At 44.1% G+C, this 26,985-nt stretch overlaps 1 non-coding gene across 1 annotated transcript; it reads right to left on the reverse strand.

Annotated features, from left to right (window-relative positions):
• Window positions 1-21,872: 21,872 nt before the first annotated feature.
• On the reverse strand, window positions 21,873-21,947 carry Trnat-ugu. The gene has a single exon. It is a non-coding gene; the product is annotated as a tRNA-Thr (tRNA).
• Window positions 21,948-26,985: the final 5,038 nt, after the last annotated feature.

Consider the following 26,985-nt stretch of genomic DNA (forward strand, 5'->3'; position numbering starts at 1 on the left):
AGACATGTCCCTTTTTCCCACCATTTTTCTTAGTGTGATGGATTATCCTGTTGGAATTTGAAATTCGGGCCGTTTTTCTGGGCGAGGAGGGCGTGACAATTTCCCACCAAAATTTAAACTGCCCGCCAAAATCCGCCATCTTGAATGATGTCACGGCCGCCGTCTTGGATGACGTCATCGCCGTCATCTTCGATGACGTATTCGCCGCCATCTTGGTACTTTGCGCTAGAACGCATGTTGTTTCAATACTGATGTGGACGTAATCTAAAAGTTTACATTTCAAATAAACTGTCAGCATTTCAAATATGCAGCGGATACGCAAAATAATGTGAACAATGGTAGCAATGGGAGGTAGTGTTCGACGGTCAACAATGCAGGTGAGGCACGTGTCACGTTGGACTGTGTGTGCTCAGTACGGTCTAGACATCAGTGCAGTTTGTTTACGAGTAGTTCACACGTCGTATTAGCATACAGAGATCGATGTCGACGTGCAATGAAAGACCTAACGGAGTTCCAAAGAGGGCTGATCGTGGGGGCGCTATTAGCTGTAGCATCAGTAACCAAGACAGTCAACTTATTGAATGTTTCAAGAGCAACTGGTTCAATAGTCATGACAGCCTACACGAAGCATGGAAAGACACCATCATGTAAACGAAATAGTGGGCGCAAAGCAAAACTAAATGACAGAGATCGTCGTACGCTAACACGGATTGTGTCAAAACAACACAAAACTACGGCGGCTTAAGTGACTGTAGAGCTCCAATAGCCATATTGAATATTCATGGACGAACTACTATACTGAAACCATTCGTGACGACAACCAATGCAAAGAAGCGTAAAAATGGTGTCAGGAGCATAAATCCTGGACGACTGATCAGAGGAAACACGTCATATGGTTCGACGAGTCAATGTTCTGTTATTTCCAATATCTGGCTGGGTTTACATCTGGAGAACGCCAAAAAAAGACTACAATCCTCACTGCTTGATTCCTATGGCAAAGCATGGAGGTGGAAGTGTGTTGCTGTGGGTAGCCACATCATGGAATTCTGTTGGTCCCATCATTACTCTCAAAGTCGATGTTACAACCAACGATTATTTGAACATTTAAGTGATCAGGTGCACCCCACGATTCAAATTTTGTTCCCCAACAATGATGCCATATTGCAGGACGATAGTAGAGCCATTCACACAGCCAGGACAGTGCAATCGTGGTACGAGGAGCACGCAACTGAACTGCAGTATCTTTCCTGGCCAACACAGTCTCCGGACTTGAACATTATCGAACCCTTGTGGGCGGTATTGGAGTGCAGATTCCAGAGAAGATTTCGCCTCCCTCGTCACTACAGGAGTTAGAAGAGGTTCTGATCGAAGAGTGGCATAACATTCCACTGGAGACTATACAATCATTATATGGCAGTATTCCAAGAAGAATCGCAGCTGTATTACGAGCTAATGGGGTCCGACCCCATATTAATGAACCATTCCCAAGGAAGCACAGCTGTTCCGCTCGCCCGGTTAGCCGTGCGGTCTAACGCATAGCTTTCCGGATTGGGAAGGAGCGCCTGGTCCCCGGCACGAATCCTCACGGCGGACTTGTGTTGAGGTCCGGTGAGCCGGCCAGTCTGTGGATGATTTTTAGGCGGTCTTCCATCTGCCTCGGCGAATGCGGGTTGGTTCCCCTTACTCAGACCTCAGCTACACTTTGTCGGCGATTGCTGGGCAAACAAGTTCTCTACGTACGCGTACACCACCATTACTCTACCACGCACACATAGGGGTTACACTCGTCTGGTGTGACTCGTTCTCTGAGGGGAAGGGGGGGAGTCCACCGGGGCCGAACCGTACAATAACCCTGAAAGAGTGGTCCGGTGTGGGGCGGCGGAGGGATGGACTACGGTAGTCGTCGTGGGGTTGTGGACTACTGGGGCTGCAGCGGGGACGGAGCCTCTCCGTCGTTGCTAAGCGCCTGGTCAACATACAATACAATACAAGTACAGATGTTCACGTTATTTTGCCTATCCCCTGTAACTGTACTAACTAGGACGACATATGATCCTGAAGGCAGTGGCGACTCGCTTCCAGAAATTCGCAGTTACATCGCAAATAGGTAATTTTCGCATCCACGTTTACTGTTTATACATTATACTTGCATCTTTTTTCGCAATTATGATACATCCTATAGGCCCACAACTGTTACCAACGACGTGTACTCCTCACTTGGTTAGTTAATCTATACACCATAACAATTTCAAAAATCATCCTTGATTCACATATAGCGAAATATTTGGGATGGAGACTGTCGCAGTGATACTGTAAACGGCGCTTATGTACTAAGATAGGCAGCAGACATCAGTACACTAGTGCCTCACGGCACGGCTGACGCAAGCGAGGAGGGCAAGCTGGGTGGGCGTCCGGCGTCAACAGCGGCGGCAGAGCCCGTCCTGGCTGCGCAGTGCACAGCGCAACGCCGAAGGCGTGGCGTGGGCGGCAGCTCCGGCCCCTGATGGATGGCCGGCGCGTCTGCCGATGTGCACATCCGGTCGTGTGAAGCGACGGCGGCAGCAGTGGCCAGCGCCAGGGCGACGGCGGCAACTCACGCTTCATGCTGCGCCCCTCTGCGTTGCGGACAGAAACTCTCTTATTCGCAGCGAACACTGCAAAGGAAATTAACTCTACGCATTGTTACGGTGTAAACATTCCTACAAATTAATCAAAATATCCACGGCTGTACTGCCGGTCTACAGTGTCCAACGGGCGCAATATTTCGGCGATCATACATGTCGCCATCAACAGGTGAACTGACGGACTGAGCTCCTGTGAACGTGCCGGCACGGAGATCCGTACGCTATGGCTGCTCAGAGGGAAATGGGTTCGGTCGCGGCGGCGGCCGGTTTAAATACCCTCTGCCCACGGCGCACTCCCTCCACCGTCCGCGCCCCGCGCCACGGTCGCGCAGTGGAACAGATTGCGACGGCGTCTGAGATGACGTCGGTGTGATGGCTCTATCAGCCGTGGTCGTCACAACTATACGTTTGCTCGATGGCGACATGTATGATCGCCGAAATTCTGTGCCCGTTGGACACTGTAGACCGGCAGTACACCCGTGGATATTTTGATTATCAAATATGCCGGGAGAAACTCAAGAATCACATTCCTACAAATTGTCTCAAAACAACACTAACACCTCTTATCATACTCTGTCCGTCACAACTGCAATGCGATTAAGGCGGCATGCATCAAGCGCTAAACTGGCATATAATGTAAGGCTAGATTTGATACAAAAAATGTTAACATTTCAGCACAACCGCACGAAGTCGGTAGGAATAACGCTGTCCACATTTTGTAACCGGGATGAAAATTAATAAAACACAAACTGCAGGGACGGATTCCTGACGGGGATGGAGGGGAAAAAAGTCCTAACAAGGGAACCTCCCCATAGCACCCCCCTCAGATTTAGTTATAAGTTGGCCCAGTGGATAGGCCTTGAAAAACTGAACACAGATCAATCGAGAAAACAGGAAGAAGTTGAGTGGAACTATAAAAAAATAAGCAAAATATACAAACTGAGTAGTCCACGTGCAAGATATGTAACATCAAGGACAATGTAACCTCACGAGCGCCGTGGTCCCGTGGTTAGCGTGAGGAGCTGGGAAACGAGAGGTCCTGGGTTCAAGTCTTCCCTCGAGTGAAAAATTTACTTTTTTTATTTTCGCAAAGTTAAGATCAGTCCGTTCGTTCATTGACGTCTCTGTTCACTGTAATAAGTTTGGAGAACCGGGTTTTACAGGATACTGAGACGAACCATAGTAGAAGCTCCAGGCAGGTAACAATGGCGTGTGACGAGGGCCTCCCGTCGGCTAGACCGGTCGCCTGGTGCAAGTCTTTCGATTTGACGCCACTTCGGCGACTTGCGCGTCGATGGGGATGAAATGACGATGATTAGGACAACACAGCACCCAGTCCCTGAGCGGAGAAAATCTCCGACCCAGTCGGGAATCGAACCCGGGCTCTTAGGATTGACAGTCTGTCGCGCTTACCACTCAGCCACCGGGGGCGTACCCGCCAATACGGCGTAAGACAAAGTACGATTATGTGGATCCTGAATGACAACTGCTACTACTCTATCATATATGCTTGACATTGTCAAGCTAGAGGGCGATCTAGATTAATGCAGAAGTAGAATAAAACTTCAAACAGCCGGGATCGCTATTGAACATCCATCATTGTAATGACCAGTTTCAGCAAGCTACGTTGCCAGATTATATTCTGCAATACAACTCACTGAATCTTGACCACACGCATTTTTTTTTATTTTTTTATTGTTCCGTGGGACCACATTTAGGAGAAGTCTCCATGGTCATGGAACGAGTCAATACATGAAATTATAACACGATTGTAGAAACAGATAAAATGAAATATAAGAAACATATTCAGGCGACAAGTCGTTAGTTTAAATAAAGAAAATCAAGAATGTAACACTGGAATTTGCTTAATTTTTTAGCTCTTCCAGGAGCTCCTCGACAGAATAGAAGGAGTGAGCCATGAGGAAACTCTTCAGTTTAGACTTAAGAGTTTGGGCTACTGCTAAGATTTTTGAGTTCTTGTGGTAGCTTATTGAAAATGGATGCAGCAGAATACTGCACTCCTTTCTGCACAAGAGTCAAGGAAGTGCATTCCACATGCAGATTTGATTTCTGCCTAGTATTAACTGAGTGAAAGCTGCTAACTCTTGGGAATAAGCTAATATTGCTAACAACAAACGACATTAAAGAAAATACATACTGTGAGGGCAATGTCAGAATTCCCAGACTGTTGAATAGGGGTCGACAAGAGGTTTTCGAACTTACACCATACATAGCTCGAACAGCCCGTTTTTGAGCCAAAAATACCCTTTTTGAATCAGAAGAATTACCCCAAAAAATAATACCATATGACATAAGCATACGAAAATATGCGAAGTATACTACTTTTCGTGTTGAAATGTCACTTATTTCAGATACTGTTCTAATGGTAAATAAAGCGGCATTTAGTTTCTGAACAAGATCCTGAACATGGGCTTTCCACAACAGCTTACTATCTATCCGTACGCCTAGGAACTTGAACTGTTCCGTCTCGCTTATAACATGCCCATTCTGTCTGATTAAAATGTCAGTTCTTGTTGAATTGTGGGTTAGAAACTGTAAAAACTGAGTCTTACTGTGATTTAGCATCAAATTATTTTCCACAAGCCACGAACTTATATCATGAACTACATTATTTGATAATGTTTCAATATTACACACAAGATCCTTCACTACCAAGGTGGTGTCATCAGCAAACAGAAATATTTTTGAATCACCTGTAATACTAGAAGGCATATCATTTACATAAATAAGAAACAGCAGTGGCCCCAGCACCGACCCTTGGGGAACGCCCCATTTAACAGTGCCCCATTGGGACTGAACATCATTACCACTCTCAATATTGCGGAGGATTACCTTCTGCTTTCTGTTCTTAAAGTAGGAGGCGAACCAATTGTAAGCTACTCCCCTTACTCCATAATGTTCCAACTTCTGCAGTAATATTTTGTGGTCAACACAGTCAAAAGCCTTCGTTAAATCAAAGAAAACACCTAACGTTCGCAACCTTTTATTTAATCCGTCCAAAACCTCACAGAGAAAAGAGACTATAGCATTTTCAGTTGTTAAGCCATTTCTAAAACCAAACTGTACATTTGACAGCAAATTATGTGAATTTAAATGCTGCAGTAACCTTGTATATACAACCCTCTCGATAACTTTAGCAAACACCGATGGCATAGAAATAGGTCTACAATTGTCAACATTATCCCTGTCTCCCTTTTTATAAAGTGGCTTCACTACCGAGTACTTTAATCGGTCAGGAAACCGACCACTCCTAAAGGAAAAGTTACAGATATGGCTAAGTACTGAGCTAACATACGTGGAACAATACTTCAGTATTCTGCTAGATACCCCGTCATATCCATGAGAGTTCTTGGTCTTTAGTGATTTAATTATTAACTCAATCTCCCTCTTGTCAGTATCATGGAGGAGCATTTCAGGTAACAGTCTCGGAACACTTTTTTCTAAGAGCGCTATATGATTCCCTGTTGGGACTAGGTTTCTATTTAGTTCACCTGCTATATTCAGAAAGTGATTATTAAGTACTGTACATATTTGCGACTTATCAGTAACACGGACATCCCCACTACGCACTGATTCTATATTCTCGACCTGTCTCTGCAGACCAGCCACTTCCTTTACGACTGACCATATGGTTTTAATTTTATCCTGAGACTTAGCTATTCTATCTGCATACCACATACTTTTTGCCTTCCTAATAACTTTTTTAAGCACCTTACAATACTGTTTGTAATGGGCTGCTGCATTTAGATTTTGACTGTTTCTAACGTTTTGATATAATTGCCATTTTGTTCTACAAGATATTCTTATCCCTTTAGTCAGCCACCCAGGCTGCCTGTTTGTGCTAGTACCCTGTTTTGAACGTTCTAACGGAAAGCAACTTTCAAAGAGCACGAGAAAAGTCTTGAGGAAAGCGTTATATTTATCGTCTACTGTATCAGCACTATAAACATTTTGCCACTCTTGTTCCTTGATAAGGTTTACAAAAGTCTGTACAGCAACTGGATCAGCTTTCCTAAAAAGTTGGTAACTATATTTAACATGTGTTGCAGCACACAAATCTTTTAGACTTAAAATTTGTGCATCATGATCTGAAAGGCCATTCACCTTTTTGCTAACAGAATGCCCTTCTAATAATGACGAATGAACAAAAATATTGTCTATGGTTGTTCTACTGTTCCCTTGCACTCTTGTTGGAAAGAATACGGTTTGCATAAGATTATATGAATTAAGGAGGTCTACCAGCATCCTTTTCCTTGCACAATCACTTATACAATTAATATTGAAGTCACCACATATAACTAACTTTTTGTATTTCCTATAAAGTGAACCAAGAACCTCCTCTAGCTTTAGCAAAAATGTTGTGAAATCGGAGTCTGGGGATCTATAAATAACAACAGTAAGAAGTTTAGCTCCACTAAATTTAACCACACCTGCACAACATTCAAACACCTTTTAAGTGCAGTACTTTGAAACATCAATTGACTCAAATGGGATACCGTTTTTCACATACAAGGCTACTCCTCCACACCGCAAAGAGCTCCTAGAAAAGCTGCCAGCCAACCTGTATCCTGGTAAAGGAAGCCTCTGAATTATCTCCTTATTTAAGAAGTGTTCAGATATACCAATAATTTCAGAGTCAACATCTATAAGCAGTTCACTAACTTTATCTCTAATACCTTGTATATTTTGACGAAATATAATTCCCTCATTAATCGGATACCCAAGCTTTGTAGAAAGTGGTTTCTTTGTTAGAGACACTTCCCTTAAGCAGGAATACCTATCAGCTGACTTCAATCTAAAAAAGGTACATCTCTAACACCCACAACTACCGGAATTTTCCCATGAGTGATCCCACCACCCCCACCTATGCTGTCACCTATAAGTTTTGCCAACCTCCCCTTCCCATACCTGTTGAGGTGCAGGCCATGTCTAGTGAACAAAAATATTGTCTATGGTTGTTCTACTGTTCCCTGAATTAAGGAGGTCTACCAGCATCCTTTTCCTTGCACAATCACTTATACAATTAATATTGAAGTCACCACATATAACTAACTTTTTGTATTTCCTATAAAGTGAACCAAGAACCTCCTCTAGCTTTAGCAAAAATGCTGTGAAATCGGAGTCTGGGGATCTATAAATAACAACAGAACTGGAGTATAGGAGCAAGTCAAGAATGTTTTATGTAATAGTAACTTCGGGCTTGACTTGCTGGTATACTGTTGCTCTCATGTTCGTGAAATACCGTTTTGTGATATGATGCAATATAAGATGCATTTGGTCAAGATTCAGTGAAATGTAGTGGACAAGATCTGATGATGGCAACGTAGTTTGCTGAAACCGGCTATCACAATAAAAGCTGCATAAGAGCGATCTTGGCTGTTCGAAGTTGTACTTCTGTTTCTGTGCTGCCCTATCACCTGCACGTCTGCAGGCAGTATCAGCAGCGGAGTTCCCTCTACAGGAAGGATTTTTTCGATGGTTTTTGCTCCAGAAAACAACAGTTACGGTATTTCTGTCATCAGTTTTCTTTAGTAATGGATCAACCTTTACCAGAACTGACATCATCAGTCTGCATAATCGTCATCTGTGCGCTACAGACACAGCACGTGATCAGAGGAACATCCATTCGTCAACGGCAGCTTCAGTGGCAACGATGGATTTCCCGACACATGTTCGTAGCACCTTTTTTCCTCCATTTCTAGTCAAAAATCTGTCCCTGCTGTTTGCCCCTTTTACTAATGTTCACCCTGTATAATAAGATTACCCAGCGGTTCCTCAAGCAGAAATCGCATTTGAACGTTAGTTGTTTTGTTTAGTCTAGTTATGTCATGTTCCGTAGGCCATTTTGATGATCATTTTATCGATATGATGTGGAACAAGTCACATTACAATATATATATACACTCATGAACAGTGCTAACATTAATATTACTGAAATTTTTAGTTCTACACCTGCAACTACATTTAGAGGTACTTTTTTCTTTTACGAGTTCTGAACAGAAACTCGTCCATGTTATAGAAGGAGTTGTCCAAAAGAAATGATTTTAAGCTAGATGTACAACTTGATCTGCTACCTGCCAGACACTATGTCGTTGGGCAAATGATCAAATATTTTTGTTGCTAAAGAATGTACTCCTTTTTGAGCAACTGACAGCTTCAATAACGGATAGGAAAGGTCATTTTTCCCTCTAATGTTGTACGTATGATCATCACTGTTCTTCACGAATTGCGAGAGATTATTTATAACGAATTTCATTAGAGAATATGTATGTACTCTGATGAAGTTAAAATACCTAACTCCTTGAATAGGTGCTTACATGACGTCCTTAGTGAACACGACTAATTATTCTCACTGCTCTCTTTTGTGCAGTCAATACTTCATGTCTAAGTGGTGAGTTACCCCAGAAAACTATTCCATAAGACATTATTGAGTGGAAATATGCAAAGTACGTTAGGAGACTGATCTGTTTATTACCAAGAGTAGCGATTGTACGAAGAGCGAAAGAAGTTGAACTTAGTTGTTTGAGAAGCTCAGTAATATGCTTCTTCCAGTTCAAGATGACTTAAATGTGAACACCCAAAAATTTGGAGAATTCTACCCTGTTAACTGAGCCCTGTTCATATGCTACATCAATTGTCGGTATGACTCTATTCGGTGTACAGAACTGGACATAGTGAGTTTTTTCAAAATTAAGGGTGAAGACGTAGTTATGGCTCGCTTAAGGACGTGGAACGTCTACCAGCGGGAGGACGACGGTTCAATCCCGCATCCGGCTATCCTGATTTAGGTTTTCCGTGATTTCCCTAAATCGCCGCAGGCAAATGCCGGGTTGGTTCCTTTGAAAGGGCACGGTCGACTTCCTTCCCCATCCTTCCCCAATCCGATGAGACAGATTACCTCGCTGTCTGGTCTCCTCCCTCAGAACAACCCAACGTCTACCAGCGCGTGTCGGAATTAGACAGCGGCACGATAGTGGCCGGTCGAAACTATGCTTTATTGTTCGGCGATATTGCTACTCGCGTTCATAGAGATCCCACACATGCTGCCACCGCAAAACAACCGTAACATGGCTCTCCGTGCGTCGGACTTACTGCGCATTTGACACACTCAGTGCACAGCCTGTACACCTCACAGTACACTACAGGCTGGCAGTTATTTAACTATAGGAATTAAAATCGTCATAACTTTTGAACGGTTTGCGTTACGACTTTAAAACTACACGGTTAGCCACAGGACATGATGGGAATTAGTGTGCTCCGTACGGTTTGGTTTAGCGACGAAGCCGACTTTCATTAGGATGGTTTCGTCAATAACCAAATCTGGCGCATTTGGGGGACTCAAAAACCGAGAAGTCCCTTCTCCCTCAATGGCTGACAGTGTGGTGTGCAATGTCCAGTCACAGAATAATCGCCGGCCGTAGTGGCCGAGCGGTTCTAGGCGCTTCAGTCTGGAACAGCGCTACCGCTACGGTCGCAGGTTCGAATCCTGCCTCGGGCATGGATGTGTGTGATGTCCTTAGGTTAGTTAGGTTTAAGTAGTTCTAAGTTCTAGGGGACGGATGACCTCAGATGTTAAGTCCCATAGTGCTCAGAGCCATTTGAATCATTTTGAACAGAATAATCGGTGCGATATTCCTTGATGGCACGGTGGCTACCGAACGGTACGTGAACGTTTTGGAAGATGATTTCATCCCCATTATCGAAAGTGACCTTGATTTCGACAATATGTGGTTCATGCAAGACGCAGCTCGACACCACCGAAGCAGGAGAGTGCATGCTGTCCTGGTCGAGCACTTTGGGGAGACCGCTGGCATGGGTATCGATTGGCCGCTATATTCTCTGGATCTAAATACCGGGTATATTAAAGACAAGGTGTACAGCAATAACCACAAAATCTTTGCTGACCTGAAAACAGCCATTGTAGAGGTCATCGACAGCTTCAATGTTCCGACTCTTCGCTGGTCATGCAAAATTTCACTATTCGTCTGTGCCACATTATCGCTAATGATGGTAGGCATATCTAACATGTCATAACCTAAATCCAAATATCCGTTATAACATTTACATGTTGAACAAAGTGTGTGCACGTCGTAATTTGAGACTAATTTACCCTATTTTATATGTTCAAATGGGTGTCAGTTCCCAAGGGACCAAACTGCTGAGGTCATCGTTCCCTACACTAACACACTACTTAAACTAACTTATGGTAAGAGTAACACACACACACACACACACACACACACACACCACACACACACACACACACACACACACACACACACATATGCCCATGCCCGAGGGAGGACTCGAAACACCGGCGGGAGGGGCCGAGCAATCCGTGGCATAGCGCCTCAAACATCGCGGGGCTTTTTTATGTAGTTCAATAATTGTCACCCTGTATGTTGCATCACCCCCCCCCCCCCAATAGCCGTACCGTAGGTGCAACCACAAGGAGGGGTATCTGCTCAGAGGCCAGACAAACGCGTGGTTCCTGAAGAGGGGCAGCAGCCTTTTCAGTAGTTGCATGGGCAACAGTCTGGATGATTGACTGATCTGGCCTTGTAACACTGACCAAAACGGCCTTGCTGTGCTGGTACTGCGAACGGTTGAAAGCAAGGGGAAACTACAGCCTTAATTTTTCCCGAGGGCATGCAGCTTTACTGTATGGTTAATGATGGCGTCCTCTTTGGTAAAATATTCCGGAGGTAAAATAGTCCCCCATTCGTATCTCCGGGCGGGGACTACTCAAGAGGACGTCGTTATCAGGAGAAAGAAAACTGGCGTTCTACCGATTGGAGCGTGGAATGTCAGATCCCTTCATCGCGAAGGTAGGTTAGAAAATTTAAAAAGGGAAATGGATAGGTTAAAGTAAGATATAGTGGGAATTAGTGAAGTTCGGTGGCAGGAGGAACAAGACTTTCGGCCAGGCGAATCCAGGATTATAAATACAAAGTCAAATAGGGGTAATGCAAGAGTAGGTTTAATAATGAATAAAAAAATAGGAATACGGGTAAGCTACTATAAACTGCATAGTGAACGCATTATTGTGGCCAAGATAGACACGAAGCCCACGCCTACTACAATAGTACTAGTTTATATGCCAACTAGCTATGCAGATGACGAAGAAATTGAAGAAATGTATGATGAAATAAAAGAAATTATTCAGATAGTGAAGGGAGACGAAAATTTAATACTCATGGGTGACTGGAATTCGGTAGTAGGAAAAGGGAGAGAAGGAAACATAGTGGGTGAATATGGATTGGGGGTAAGAAATGAAAGAGGAAGCCGCCTGGTAGAATTTTGTGCAGAGCATAACTTAATAATAGCTAACACTTGGTTCAAGAATCAGAAAAGAAGGTTGTATACATGGAAGAACCCTGGAGATACTAAAAGGTATCAGATAGATTACATAATAGTAAGACAGAGATTTAGGAACCATGTTTTAAATTGTAAGTCATTTCCAGGGGCAGATGTGAACTCTGACCACAATCTATTGGATATGAACTGTAGATTAAAACTGAAGAAACTGCAAAAAGGTGGGAATTTAAGGAGATGGGACCTGAATAAACTGACTAAACCAGAGGTTGTACAGAGTTTCAGGGAGAGCGTAAGGGAACAAATAGCAGGAATGCGGGAAAGAAATACGGTAGAAGAAGAATGGGTAGCTTTGAGGAATGAAGTAGTGACGGCAGCAGAGGATCAAGTGGGTAAAAAGACGAGGGCTAGTAGAAATCCTTGGGTAACAGAAGAAATATTGAATTTCATTGATGAAAGGAGAAAATATAAAAATGCAATAAATGAAGCAGGCAAAAAGGAATACAAACGTCTCAAAAATGAGATCGACAGGATGTGCAAAATGGCTAAGCAGGGATGGCTAGAGGATAAATGTAAGGACGTAGAGGCTTATCTCACTAGGGGTAAGATAGATACTGCCTACAGGAAAGTTAGAGAGACCTTTGGAGAAAGGAAAACCACTTGTATGAATATCAAGAGCTCAGATGGAAAGCCAGTTCTAAGCAAAGAAGGGAAAGCAGAAAGATGGAAGCAGTATATAGAGGCGATGTACTTGAGAACAATATTATGGAAATGGAAGAGGATGTAGATGAAAATGAAATGGGAGATATGATACTGCACGAAGAGTGCGACAGAGCACTGAAAGACCTGAGTCGAAACAAGGCCCCGGGAGTAGACAACATTCCGTTGGAACTACTGACGGCCTTGGGAGAGCCAGTCCTGACAAAACTCTACCATCTGGTGAGCAAGATGTATGAGACAGGTGAAATATTCTCAGACTTCAAGAAGAATATAATAATCCCAATCCCAGAGAAAGCAGGTGTTGACAGATGTGAAAATTTCCGAACTATCAGTTTAATAAGTCACGGCTGCAAAATACTAACGCGAATTCTTTACAGACGAATGGAAAAACTAGTAGAAGCCGACCTTGGGGAAGATCAGTTAGGATTCCGAAGAAATATTGGAACACATGAGGCAATACTGACCCTACGGCTTATCTTAGAAGCTAGATTAAGGAAAGGCAAACCTACGTTTCTAGCATTTGTAGACTTAGAGAAAGCTTTTGACAATGTTGACTGGGATACTCTCTTTCGAATTCTGAAGGTGACAGGGGTAAAATACAGGGAGCGAAAGGCTATTTACAATTTGTAAAGAAACCAAATGGCAGTTATAAGAGTTGAGGGGCATGAAAGGGAAGCAGTGGTTGGGAAGGGAGTGAGACAGGGTTGTAGCCTCTCCCCGATGTTATTCAATCTGTATATTGAGCAAGCAGTGAAGGAAACAAAAGAAAAATTCGGAGTAGGTATTAAAATCCACGGAGAAGAAATAAAAACTTTGAGGTTCGCCGATGACATTGTAATTCTGTCAGAGACGGCAAAGGACTTGGAAGAGCAGTTGAACGGAATGGATGGTGTCTTGAAGGGAGGATATAAGATGAACATCAACAAAAGCAAAACGAGGATAATGGAATGTAGTCTAATTAAGTCGGGTGATGCTGAGGGAATTAGATTAGGAAATGAGGCACTTAAAGTAGTAAAGGAGTTTTGCTATTTGGGGAGCAAAATAACTGATGATGGTCGAAGTAGAGAGGATATAAAATGTAGACTGGCAATGGGAAGGAAAGCGTTTCTGAAGAAGAGAAATTTGTTAACATCGAGTATTGGTTTAAGTGTTAGGAAGTCGTTTCTGAAATTATTTGTGTGGAGTGTAACCATGTATGGAAGCGAAACATGGACGATAAATAGTTTAGACAAGAAGAGAATAGAAGCTTTCGAAATGTGGTGCTACAGAAGAATGCTGAAGATAAGGTGGGTAGATCACGTCACTAATGAGGAGGTTAGCCACTAGTCACTTGAATCAGCAGTTGTCTTGTGACAGCCAGAGCGAGAGCACCAGCAGCAGCGAGTACTGTTTGTATAAAGCGTTTATTTTGCATTTTGTTTACGACCATCCACTAAGGAAGGGATTCTATTTGTGTTTATCTGCTCTGCATAGTAACTAACAGTTCTTGATAAAACTTTACGTAGTTTTCGTGTTAGATTTCTTAGTGTTTTCTTGATCGTTTAGAACAGAAAGCGCCCTAAAACCGTCTTTTGTTTGTTTCGCGGCCGTTAGCCACTAGTCACTTGAATCAGCAGTTGTCTTGTGACAGCCAGAGCGAGAGCACCAGCAGCAGCGAGTACTGTTTGTATAAAGCGTTTTTGTACTTATTTGCTGCGCTTAGCTTTTAAATAGTTTTTCTGGGAAAACCTAGCGTAGTTTTCGCGTCTCGTATTTCAGTGAGTGTTTCTTGATTATCAGAGTAGCTCATCAGAAGATTATCTTGGGAATTTGTCACCGTATAGAGTAGGGTAAACATAGTCATGTGTAGGGACTGTGGTTGTTGTGAGCGGACGCAAGGAGAATTGGCCACTCTTCGGGGGCAGGTGGAGGCTTTGTCTGTTAGGCTCATCGAGCTCGAGGCGCAGGCGTCGGCTCGTAGTGGCGTTGGGGCAACTGTGGTGAGACCTATGCCTACTTCGGTGGCCTTGGAATCACATGGAACCCCTGATGTCGCTGCGTCTTCCGGCAGTGAGCATCTTACCGGTCAGCCATCACTCCAGGGTGAATGGCGGACAGTGGTGGGCTCGCGCGTGCCTGGCCGAGAGGCAAAGGTGGGATCTGGCCGCGTGGCAGCTGCCTTACCCCTTTCCAACAGGTACGGGGTGCTTCCTAGTGGTGATGACATCGTTTCCGAGCCACCACAGGATGCCTCGCCTGTTGGGCCAGTGGCCGATTCTCCGGCAAGGTCCCGACAGTCACAGAGGGCGGGCCTATTAGTTATAGGGAGCTCCAACGTTAGGCGGGTTATGGAGCCCCTCAGGAAAATAGCGGGTAGGTCGGGGAAGAATGCCAGTGTGCACTCGGTGTGCTTGCCGGGGGGTCTCGTCCGTAACGTGGAGGAGGCCCTTCCGGCAGCTATTGAACGCACTGGGTGAGACCGGCTGCAGATAGTAGCACATGTCGGAACGAATGAAGCCTGCCGCTTGGGTTCTGAGGCCATCCTTGGTTCCTTCCGGCGGCTGGCTGATTTGGTGAAGACAACCAGCATCGCACGCGGAGTGCAAGCTGAGCTTAATATCTGCAGCATAGTGCCCAGAGTCGATCGCGGTCCTCTGGTTTGGAGCCGTGTGGAGGGTCTAAACCAGAGGCTCAGACGACTCTGCGACTATAATGGTTGCAAATTCATCGACCTCCGTTATTGGGTGGAGAACTGTAGGGCCCCCCTAGACAGGTCAGGCGTGCACTACACACCGGAAGCAGCTACTAGGGTAGCAGAGTACGTGTGGCGTGCACACGGGGGTTTTTTAGGTTAGAGGGACCCCCCCCTTGGGCGAAACGATAAAATGCCTGACGGCTTACCAGAGAGGACATTATCATCGTTGATAAAGAACGTCCGTCCTCAGAGACCAAAAACAGGAAAAGTTAACGTAATATTGGTAAACTGCAGGAGTATCCAGGGCAAGGTTCCTGAATTAGTATCTCTTATTGAAGGAAATAGTGCGTATATAGTATTAGGAACGGAAAGTTGGTTAAAACCGGAAGTGAACAGTAACGAAATCCTAGACACAGAATGGAATATATACCGCAAGGATAGGATAAACGCCAATGGTGGAGGAGTATTTATAGCAGTAAAGAATTCAATAATATCCAGTGAAGTTATTAGCGAATGCGAATGTGAAATAATCTGGGTTAAGTATCAAAGGTGGGTCAGATATGATAGTCGGATGCTTCTATAGACCACCTGCATCAGCAACCGTAGTAGTTGAGCGCCTCAGAGAGAACCTGCAGAACGTCGTGAAGAAGTTTCGTGATCATACTATTGTAATAGGGGGAGACTTCAATCTACCAGGTATAGAATGGGATAGTCACACAATCAGAACTTGAGCCAGGGACAGAGACTCTTGTGACATTATCCTGACTGCCTCGTCCGAGAATTACTTCGAGCAGATAGTTAGAGAACCAACTCGTGAAGCTAACGTTTTAGACCTCATAGCAACAAATAGACCGGAACTTTTCGACTCCGTGAATGTAGAAGAGGGTATCAGTGATCATAAGTCAGTGGTTGCATCAATGACTACAAGTGTAATAAGAAATGCCAAGAAAGGAAGGAAAATATATTTGCTTAACAAGAGTGATAGGGCACAAATCGCAGAATATCTGAGTGACCACCATCAAACGTTCATTTCTGAGGAAGAGGATGTGGAACAAAAATGGAAAAAATTCAGAAACATCGTCCAGTACGCCTTAGATAAGTTCGTACCGACTAAGGTCCAAAGCGAGGGGAAAGATCCACCGTGGTATAACAATCATGTACGAAAGGTACTACGGAAACAAAGAAAGCTTCATCATAGGTTTAAGAGTAGTCGAATCATAGCTGATAAGGAAAAGCTGAACGAAGCGAAAAAGAGCGTAAAGAGAGCAATGAGAGAAGCATTCAACGAATTCGAACATAAAACATTGGCAAACAATCTAAACAAGAACCCTAAAAAGTTTTGGTCATATGTAAAATCGGTAAGCGGATCTAAATCCCCTATTCAGTCACTCGTTGACCACGATGGCACCGAAACAGAGCCCGCATCTCGTGGTCGTGCGGTAGCGTTCTCGCTTCCCACGCCCGGGTTCCCGGGTTCGATTCCCGGCGGGGTCAGGGATTTTCTCTGCCTCGTGATGGCTGGGTGTTGTGTGCTGTCCTTAGGTTAGTTAGGTTTAAGTAGTTCTAAGTCCTAGGGGACTTATGACCACAGCAGTTGAGTCCCATAGTGCTCAGAGCCATTTTTTGAACCGAAACAGAGGACGACCGAAGAAAGGCAGAAATACTGAATTCAGTGTTCCGAAACTGTTTCACTGCGGAAAATCGTAACACGGTCCCTGACTTCAGCCGTCGCACGGACGCCAAAATGGAAAATATTGAAATAAACGATATCGGAATTGAAAAACAACTGCTATCACTTAGTAGCGGAAAAGCATCCGGACCAGACGAGATACTCTTAAGATTCTACAGTGATTATGCTAAAGAACTTGCCCCCTTTCTATCAGCAATTTATCGTAGATCGCTGGAAGAACGTAAAGTACCTAGCGACTGGAAGAAAGCGCAGGTCGTTCCCATTTTCAAGAAGGGTCATAAATCAGATGCGAATAATTATAGGCCTATTTCGCTTACGTCAATCTGTTGTAGAATAATGGAACATGTTTTGTGTTCTCGTATTATGACGTTCTTAGATAATACAAATCTCCTTCATCATAACCAACATGGATTCCGCAAACAGAGATCATGTGAAACTCAGCTCGCCCTATTTGCCCAAGAAATTCACAGTGCCGTAGACACTGGCGAGCAGATTGATGCCGTATTCCTGGACTTCAGGAAGGCATTTGATACGGTTCCGCACTTACGTTTAGTGAAAAAAATACGAGCTTACGGAATATCGGACCAGGTTTGTGATTGGATTCAGGATTTCCTAGAAGAAAGAACACAACATGTCATTCTTAACGGTTCAAAATCTGCAGATGTAGAGGTAATTTCGGGAGTACCGCAGGGAAGCGTGATAGGACCTTTATTGTTTACAATATACATACATGACTTAGTTGACAACATCGGTAGCTCCGTGAGGCTATTTGCAGATGACACGGTTGTCTACAAGAAAGTAGCAACATCAGAAGACTCGTACGTACTCCAGGAGGACCTGCAGAGGATTAATGCATGGTGCGACAGCTGGCAGCTTTCCCTAAACGTAGATAAATGTAATATAATGCGCATAAATAGGGGCAGAAATCCATTCCAGTACGATTATGCCATAGGTGGTAAATCATTGGAAGCGGTAACGACCGTAAAATACTTAGGAGTTACTATCCGGAGCGATCTGAAGTGGAATGATCACATAAAACAAATAGTGGGAAAAGCAGGCGCCAGGTTGAGATTCATAAGAAGAATTCTAAGAAAATGTGACTCATTGACGAAAGAAGTAGCTTACAAAACGCTTGTTCGTCCGATTCTTGAGTATTGCTCATCAGTATGGGACCCTTACCAGGTTGGATTAATAGAAGAGATAGACATGATCCAGCGAAAAGCAGCGCGATTCGTCATGGGGACATTTAGTCAGCGCGAGAGCGTTACGGAGATGCTGAACAAGCTCCAGTGGCGGACACTTCAAGAAAGGCGTTACGCAATACGGAGAGGTTTATTATCGAAATTACGAGAGAGCACATTCCGGGAAGAGATGGGCAACATATTACTACCGCCCACATATATCTCGCGTAATGATCACAACGAAAAGATCCGAGAAATTAGAGCAAATACGGAGACTTACAAGCAGTCGTTCTTCCCACGCACAATTCGTGAATGGAACAGGGAAGGGGGGATCAGATAGTGGTACAATAAGTACCCTCCGCCACACACCGTAAGGTGGCTCGCGGAGTATAGATGTAGATGTAGATGTAGATTGAATAGGATTGGGGAAAGAGAAGTTTGTGGCACAACTTGACTAGAAGAAGGGATCGGTTGGTAGGACATGTTTTGAGGCATCAAGGGATCACCAATTTAATATTGGAGGGCAGCATGGAGGGTAAAAATCGTAGAGGGAGACCAAGAGATGAATACACCAAGCAGATTCATAAGGATGTAGGTTGCAGTAGGTACTGGGAGATGAAGAAGCTTGCACAGGATAGAGTAGCATGGAGAGTTGCATCAAACCAGTCTCAGGACTGAAGACAACAACAACAACAACAACAACAACAACAACAACATGTTGCATCACTCGACCGACCAAAATAATGCTGTCGGCAACTAAAGCGCCCAGTGTTCAATTGCCCTCTGCGTCTCCAGTTGAATCGGCGTCCTCTCGGCAAGGAAAAGACACCAATCGCCACGCAAATAACGAAGAAGATTATGACTATGTTTTACAAGAAATTAAAGAAAAAAGTATAATACAGCGTGTGCTTTTAAGTAAGTGCCGTTTTGAAATAAAAATAAAACAAGTAGACTTTTCTTAGCAATTGTTTTTCAATGAAACCCTGTATTTCAATCTACTTTGTCCACGTGATTCCCACCAGTATTAAGGTACTTACCGTTTCGTACGACCAACTTCGAATACCATCCCCGTAGAAAACTGCTACCTGGCCATAACTTTCGATGATTTAAACGTTCTTTAACAATGGTATGCAGCACACTTAACGCGACAGCGCCAGACGAGACTGCATCATGATCGCTATAAGAGAAGTCGTGTTGTTAACCGACGCTACATGCGATAAAATTGCTAGTCATCTATTCTCTAACCATTATACTACTCTGTATGACCATTGCGTTAACTAACTATGTCCGAACAGATCTCGTAAGGTCCAGCGGCACCGACAGAACGCCGTGTCATCATCTGCTGATAGGCGTCACTGGATGCGGATATGGAGAGGCTTGTGGTCTCCACATCGCTCTCCTGCTCGTTGTCGGTTTTAGCGACCAGAGCACCAACTTCTCAGTCAGGCAGCTCCTCAATTGGTCTCAGAAGGGTTGTGTGCATCGCGCTTGCCGATAACGCCATCGGTTTAGATACCACTTACCATCAACAGACCATCCTGTGATCAAAAACATCATACTGCCCAGTTAATATTTTCTTTAGCAACGATTTAGAAAACATTTTCCTGTATGAAAGTGAAAGCATGGTACGAAGCGCAGACGCAAAATATAGACAGCGCCTTACTCGTGGCAGCATTCGTTGTATTCACTTACGCAAGTGCGTGTCCCATTATATTAATAAATAAAGGTCAACGCTATGCGTTGAACAGATGCAAACTACCGTCAACAGACACAAGAAAGCCCCTATGTACAGCATTTTTTAAAAACAGTTACAATGTTAAAGATGTACAAAACATGGAATGTAGGATAATAAGTAATAAAAAAATTAAACGTAGTGAACGAAACGATCCCCACAGTAATAAAACATCCACACAGCTAATTGACTATGTATTCATCAGACGTTTGTATGCAGTGTGATCCTCTGCAAAACACGGCAATAATCAGCACTCAATATAATCAGGTATATATTGTGCATAACATTGGCATTATTTGTTGAGCAGCTTAATCTCAGACCACAAAAGTGCGTAATAACATCAGTTACAAAACACGGGTACTGAAAAGTGCGCGTATTACCGAGCTATCAGTTTAATATGTGCCCTGATTTGATTCATTAGAAATGTTCGTGAAAGCCTGAGATTGAAAAAACAATGAGTTTGCTTATAAATGACTTTTCTGCTATCAGTCACGATTATTTTTTAAATTTATGTTTCACACGACGCTTTTCGGAAAATGATCCTCATTTTCAGTGCTGGGAATTAAAGGTTATCTACAACTTGTACAGAAGCCAGACAGGAGTTGCAAGAGCTGATATAATTGAAATTGAGGATGTAGTTGAGAAGAAAGTGAGACAGATTTCTATTCAACCCCTTCTGTTATTCCGTCTGTACATTGAACAAGGAAACAAATAGGATATTTGATACGAGAGTTAAAGTTCAGGGAGAGGAAATAACAATTTTGAGGTTTTCTGATCATATTGTAATCCTGATGGACGGCAAAGGACTAGGAAGATCAGTTGAACTAGAATGCTCAGTGTCTTGAACAGAACTTACGTGATGCACAGCAAAAGAAGTAAAACAAATGTAATGGAATGCATTCCAACCAAAACAGGCGATACTGAGAGAATAGTATAAATAAACGGCACACTAAAAGGAATAGGTGTGTTTTACTAGGGGAGAACCAAAATGGCTGATCATAGCCGAAGTAGAGAAACTATAAAATGCAGACTGACAGTGGATATTTTTCTGAAAAAGAGATATTTTTTAATGTCGAATATACAGCGTGCCAATTATTGAACTGTATGAAATAAAATCGTCATAACTTTTGAACGGTTCGCTTTACGACGTTCAAACTGCATCGTTGACCGCGGGGCATGATGTGAATTAGTAAGTGCTGTATGGTTTGGTTTAGCGACAAAGCCCACTTTCATTTGAATGGGTTCGTCAATAAGCTATACTGGTGCATTTGGGGGACAGAGAATGCGCATTTCGTGATCGAGAATTCTCTTCTCCCTCAACGCGTGTCTACGTGGTGTGCAATGTCCACCAGTCACTGAATAATCGGTGCGATATTCCTTGATGGCACGGTGACTAACAAAAGCTGCGTGAGGGTCTTGGAACATGATTTTGTCCCCATTGTCCAAAGTGACCCTGATTTCGACAAGATGTGGTTCATGCAAGACGCAGCTCGACACAATCGAAGCACGAGCGTGTTTGATGCCCTGGAGGCGCACTTTCGGGACCGCATTCTGGCTCTGGGGTACCCAGAGGCCACTGGCTAGGCCTCGATTGGCCACTATATTCTCCGGATCTGAACACATGAGACTCTTTTTTTTGGGGCTATATTAAGGACAAGATGTGTAGCAATAACCCCAAAACCATTGCTGATCTGCAGACAGCCGTTCAGGAGGTCATCGAAAGCATCGATGTTCCGACAGTTTAGTATGTCATGCAGAATTTCGCTAGTCGTCTGATCCACATCACCGCCAATGATGGTAGGCATATCGAACATGTCATAACCTAAATCCGAGTATCTGTCATATGATAATTAAATCAAGACCCTAAGCTGTCGACAGGCGTTGATAAACATCAACGAGGGCAGTTGAAAATATGTGCCCCGACCGGGACTCGAACCCGGGATCTCCTGCTTACATAGCAGACGCTCTATCTATCTGAGCCACCGAGGGCACAGAGGATAGTGCAGCTGCAGGGATTTATCCCCTGCACGCTCCCCGTGAGACCCACATGTCCAGACACTACATTCGTAGTGCCCCTGCCCACTAAACTCATTACTCGCGGCAGACAATCTTACCGAGTCCCGTAAGAGTTCTGGCAATGCATGTGCAGCCGCACAGAAGGAGGAGGTCAATGGCCGGTTAGCCTTAACTATATGAAACATGTCCGAAAGAACAGATACCATCTTCATACCGAATAACTGTAGTGACGTTTACATGTTGAATAAAGTGTGTGCCTGCCGTAGTTTGCAACTAATTTATGTTTTTTCATATAGTTCAATAACTGTCACCCGTAAATTTAAAAGCTCAGATAAGAAAGTAATAAAATATCATGAAATATGGTGCTACAGGAGAATACTGATCATTAAATGGGTGATCGAATAACAGAACTTGAGGTAATGGACTGAATTAGGAAAAAACGAAATTTATGGCACGGCTTCACTAAAGGAAGGGATCGATTGGCAGGACACATCCTGAGGCATCAAGAAATCGTCAGTCTGTTAATGGAGGGACGTGAAGAGAGGAGTGGTAACTTTGTAGAGACGGGCCAAAGCTTGAACACAGTAACCAGATTCAAATGGACGAACCTGGCACTAGTTATCCTGAGGTTAAGATACTTGTACAAGTCGAATGGTGTCAAGAGCTACATTAAACCAGTTTTCGGACTGAAAACCGCAACAAAACTGACCAACTAGCACTAGTTATTGTGAATAGATTGTAAGACGAAAATATTTTGCCTCCATATGCGTAATATTACACCAGTTCGTTTAGATATTTTATTCGATATTCCATTGAAATTTGCGATGGATGATAGGATAATTGATCATTTCTTTGGTTGATAGTGGGTAGCGCAGCACAATAACATTTTTTCTGGTGTGTTGCGTGCTGGGGAATTAGTCTGAGCTGGAAGCTGATAGGGGAGCGGAGGTCGTTACGCGTTCTTGTGAAAGCGGCAGTCGGCAAATAAAAGTTTAAAAGAGAAGACGTATCATGTTCGACCGAGAGGGATGTTTTATTGGTCTAAAAAGAACAGAGAGAAGGCTTTATAGCCCTAGAGGCTGTCTCCCCGTGGCGGGGCTGATCAACTGATGATGCCGGACGCTCTCCTGTCGTTAAACAATCGTTGAAAACAGCCAGATGCTGCATGCCAGGGGTGGAGAGCGACAGCACTTTACAAGAGGAGGAGCCACCTTTCTAGTACGAAGAAATGCACAACGGTCACGAACGGCGGACACCAATTGACCTTTGGCATTTCTTCTCATGAGAGACGGCGGGCCACGTTTCTGGCCATAAAGCAGAGAAGTTAATTTGATTGGCGAAATCCTCAATCGGAGGAGAAATTTTAGTATGTATTAGAACAGTGTTCTATAGATAAACTACAGGCGACTGGCTGGCAGCTTCAGGACCCATGTAGTGGGAGACGGGTGCGGGAATTCGTTCCAGAGAGCGCACGTGCCAATGTTGCGAGTCTTGCTGGAAATGGGCGTACGGTGCGTAAAAAGGTACTCTACTGTGGATTTCGAAAGGGGATGCATCGCGCGGACAACGACACACAGACTTCGCTGACAAGTGCGTCAGTGACAAGTCTCACTGTTAAAATTTGCAGTGTCGGTCTCGGCACTACGAGCGAGATAAGTCGTTTCTCTGTGGGGTCTGGGGCATATTGAACGAATACATGAGTTTCTATTCCTGGCTTCTACATCTACATCTACATCCATACTCCGCAAGCCACCTGACGGTGTGTGGGGAGGGTACTTTGAGTACCTCTATCGGTTCTCCCTTCTATTCCAGTCTCGTATTGTTTGTGGAAAGAAAGATTGTCGGTATGCCTCTGTGTGGGCTCTAATCTCTCTGATTTTATCCTCACGGTCTCTTCGCGAGGTATACGTAGGAGGGAGCAATATACTACTTGACTCCTCGGTGAAGGTATGTTCTCGAAACTTCAACAAAAGCCCGTACCGAGCTACTGAGCGTCTCTCCTGCAAAGTCTTCCACTGGAGTTTATCTATCATCTCCGTAACGCTTTCGCGATTACTAAATAATCCTGAAACGAAGCGCGCTGCTCTCCGTTAGATCCTCTCTACATCTTGTAACAACCCTATCTGGTACGGATCCCACACCGGTGAGCATTATTCAAGCAGTGGGCGAACAAGTGTACTGTAACCTACTTCCTTTGTTTTCGGATTGCATTTCCTTAGGATTCTTCCAATGAATCTCAGTCTCGCATCTGCTTTACCAACGATCAACTTCATATGATCATTCCATTTTAAATCACTCCTAATGCCTACTCCCAGATAATTTATGGAATTAACTGCTTCCAGTTGCTGACCTGCTATTTTGTAGCTAAATGATAAGGGATCTTTCTTTCTATGTATTCGCAGCACATTACACTTGTCTACATTGAGATTCAATTGCCATTCCCTGTACCATGCTTCAATTCGCTGCCGATCCTCCTGCATTTCAGTACAATTTTCCATTGTTACAACCTGTCGATACACCACACCATCATCCTCAAAAAGCCTCAGTGAACTTCCGATGATATCCACAAGGTCATTTATGTACATTGTGAATAGCAACGGTCCTACGACACTCCCCTGCGGCACACTTGAAATCAGTCTTACTTCGGAAGACTTCTCTCCATTGAGAATGACATGCTGCGTTCTGTTATCTAGGAACTCTTCAATCCAATCACACAATTGGTCTGATAGTCCATATGCTCTTACTTTGTTCATTAAACGACTGCGGGGAACTGTATCGAACGCCTTGCGGAAGTCAAGAAACACGGCATCTACCTGTGAACCCGTGTCTATGGTCCTCTGAGTCTCGTGGACGAATAGCGCGAGCTGGGTTTCACACGACCGTCTTTTTCGAAACCCATGCTGATTCCTACAGAGTAGATTTCTAGTCTCCAGAAAAGTCATTATACTCGAACATAATACGTGTTCCAAAATTCTACAACTGATCGACGTTAGAGATATAGGTCTATAGTTCTGCACATCTGTTGGACGTCCCTTCTTGAAAACGGGGATGACTTGTGCCCTTTTCCAATCCTTTTATGAGCTAGCATAAATCTCGACTTACGGTCTGTGTCTTAGTGCAGTATCTTCAGCCCTACGAGTCTGCGGCCTGTGTATTAAGTCCACTGTGCTGACAGAATTGACAGGCACACAACGTACATTCTCCGCAAAGCAACCACAGCACCGAGCACATCGACGGTGCAGTACCACGTCTCCCAGCACCGTAATCGGTGACACAGCACCATAGCTGGGCTGTCACAAAGCAATCACAGTAAATGTGTTGAACTCCATTTGCTTGTGCTCTGAGCTCTTTGCTGTTAGTCAGGGTAGAAGACTTCTGTTTCATAGGACTAACGTAGTGTGTCCATCAGATAAAGGGGGCGTGATTTTATGGGAAGTCACAGATATTCTCCCACTCTCAAAGCTAGACAAAGAGTAGGATTTAACATTCTGTACATATTTTTGCATTTTTCTGTTGTCTGACATTAAATAATTTTGAATTGATGTATTGATTGTAGTTGAGTATCTATTCAACATTATCGATCGCCTAAGTAAGCTAGAGTAGAATATTATCACGACTAAATAACTAATGGATTCCTCTAGATGTAGGACGTCAGTGGCAGGATTGGTTTTAATTCATTTATAGGCGTGACATTTCTGTTGAGGACACGGAAATGCACACAAAAACACCCAGAGTTTACAAGATTATCCACCAAGTTAACTATGGCACCCGTTTTGCCTGCACCCCTTTAAGCCCCACAAGCCGCAGACTCCACACCTCCACACCTGCACAGCCGCAGCGACCCCCCGCCCCCTCCCCCACCCCCCCACGTAATTAATTGTGGGTCAGAAAAATTCGGCGCGGCACCCCGGCCACAGTTTGCCGCCTGGAAATAGATTAACAGGCCGCTGCAGCGCGCGTGATTTATGAGTTTTCCTTTAATCATCGCCATCTCCCAAACGCGTCTCCCATTTGCATATTTCATACTCACGTCCGCGAGTTTCTCACCCGATGACACGCTCCTGGACGTTCTGCGGAATTAACCGATTTGTCGGCCGCAGGCCTAAGCGTTTGCCAGCGGTAGGCTCTGAGTGGCCCCTAGTACTCTTAGAGGCAGCTCCGACTTCTAAATGGAAGATGGTCGCGGAAGGGATCACACCCACCCACCCTCGGTACGAAGACTTCGGAATACTACACACTGGAGGTGACAAAACTCGTGGATAGCGATTTGCACACATACAGGTGGCGGTAGTATCGCGTACACAAGGTATCAAATGACATTACATTGGCGGAACTGTCATTTGTACTCAGGTGATTCATGTGAAAATCATTATGGCCGCCCCGCGGCAATTAATAGACTTTGAATGAGGAATGCTAGTTAGGGCTACACGTATGGGACATTCCATTTCGGAGGTCTTTAGGGGATTCAATATTCCAAGATCAACAGTGTCAAGAGTGTGCCGAGAACACCACATTTCAGGCATTACCAGTCACCACGGACAACGCAGTGGCCGACGGCCATCACTGAACGACCGAGAGCAACGGCGTTCGTGTACAGTTGTCAGTGCTAACAGACAAGCAACACTGCGTAAAATAACCTCAGAAATCACTGTGGGATGACGAACGTATCCATCAGGACGATGAGGCGAAATTTGGCGTTAATGTTGAAACGTCCCCTTAGAAAAATTATACATGACTGGGCTTAAAATGACATACAATATTTTTAACGCAACGCAATCTGACTTGCAATAATCCCTACAAAAGAGTGGCCCCGACTGACATTGACCTATACCTTTCACAAATCACTTACCTCACAAAAATCTTGGTTACTCGAACAACTGCAATACAGCGAGCGCCACTACTGCCAGCTAAATAAAAGATTCAAACTACTGAAGGCACTAACTACTGATAGGCATAGTTAGCAAATGAAAGACTTTGATAGGAACAAACAATGTATTTACCTTAATAGTGTT

The sequence above is a fragment of the Schistocerca americana genome, chromosome 1 (assembly GCF_021461395.2).
Source record: "Schistocerca americana isolate TAMUIC-IGC-003095 chromosome 1, iqSchAmer2.1, whole genome shotgun sequence".
Lineage (NCBI taxonomy): Eukaryota > Metazoa > Arthropoda > Insecta > Orthoptera > Acrididae > Schistocerca > Schistocerca americana.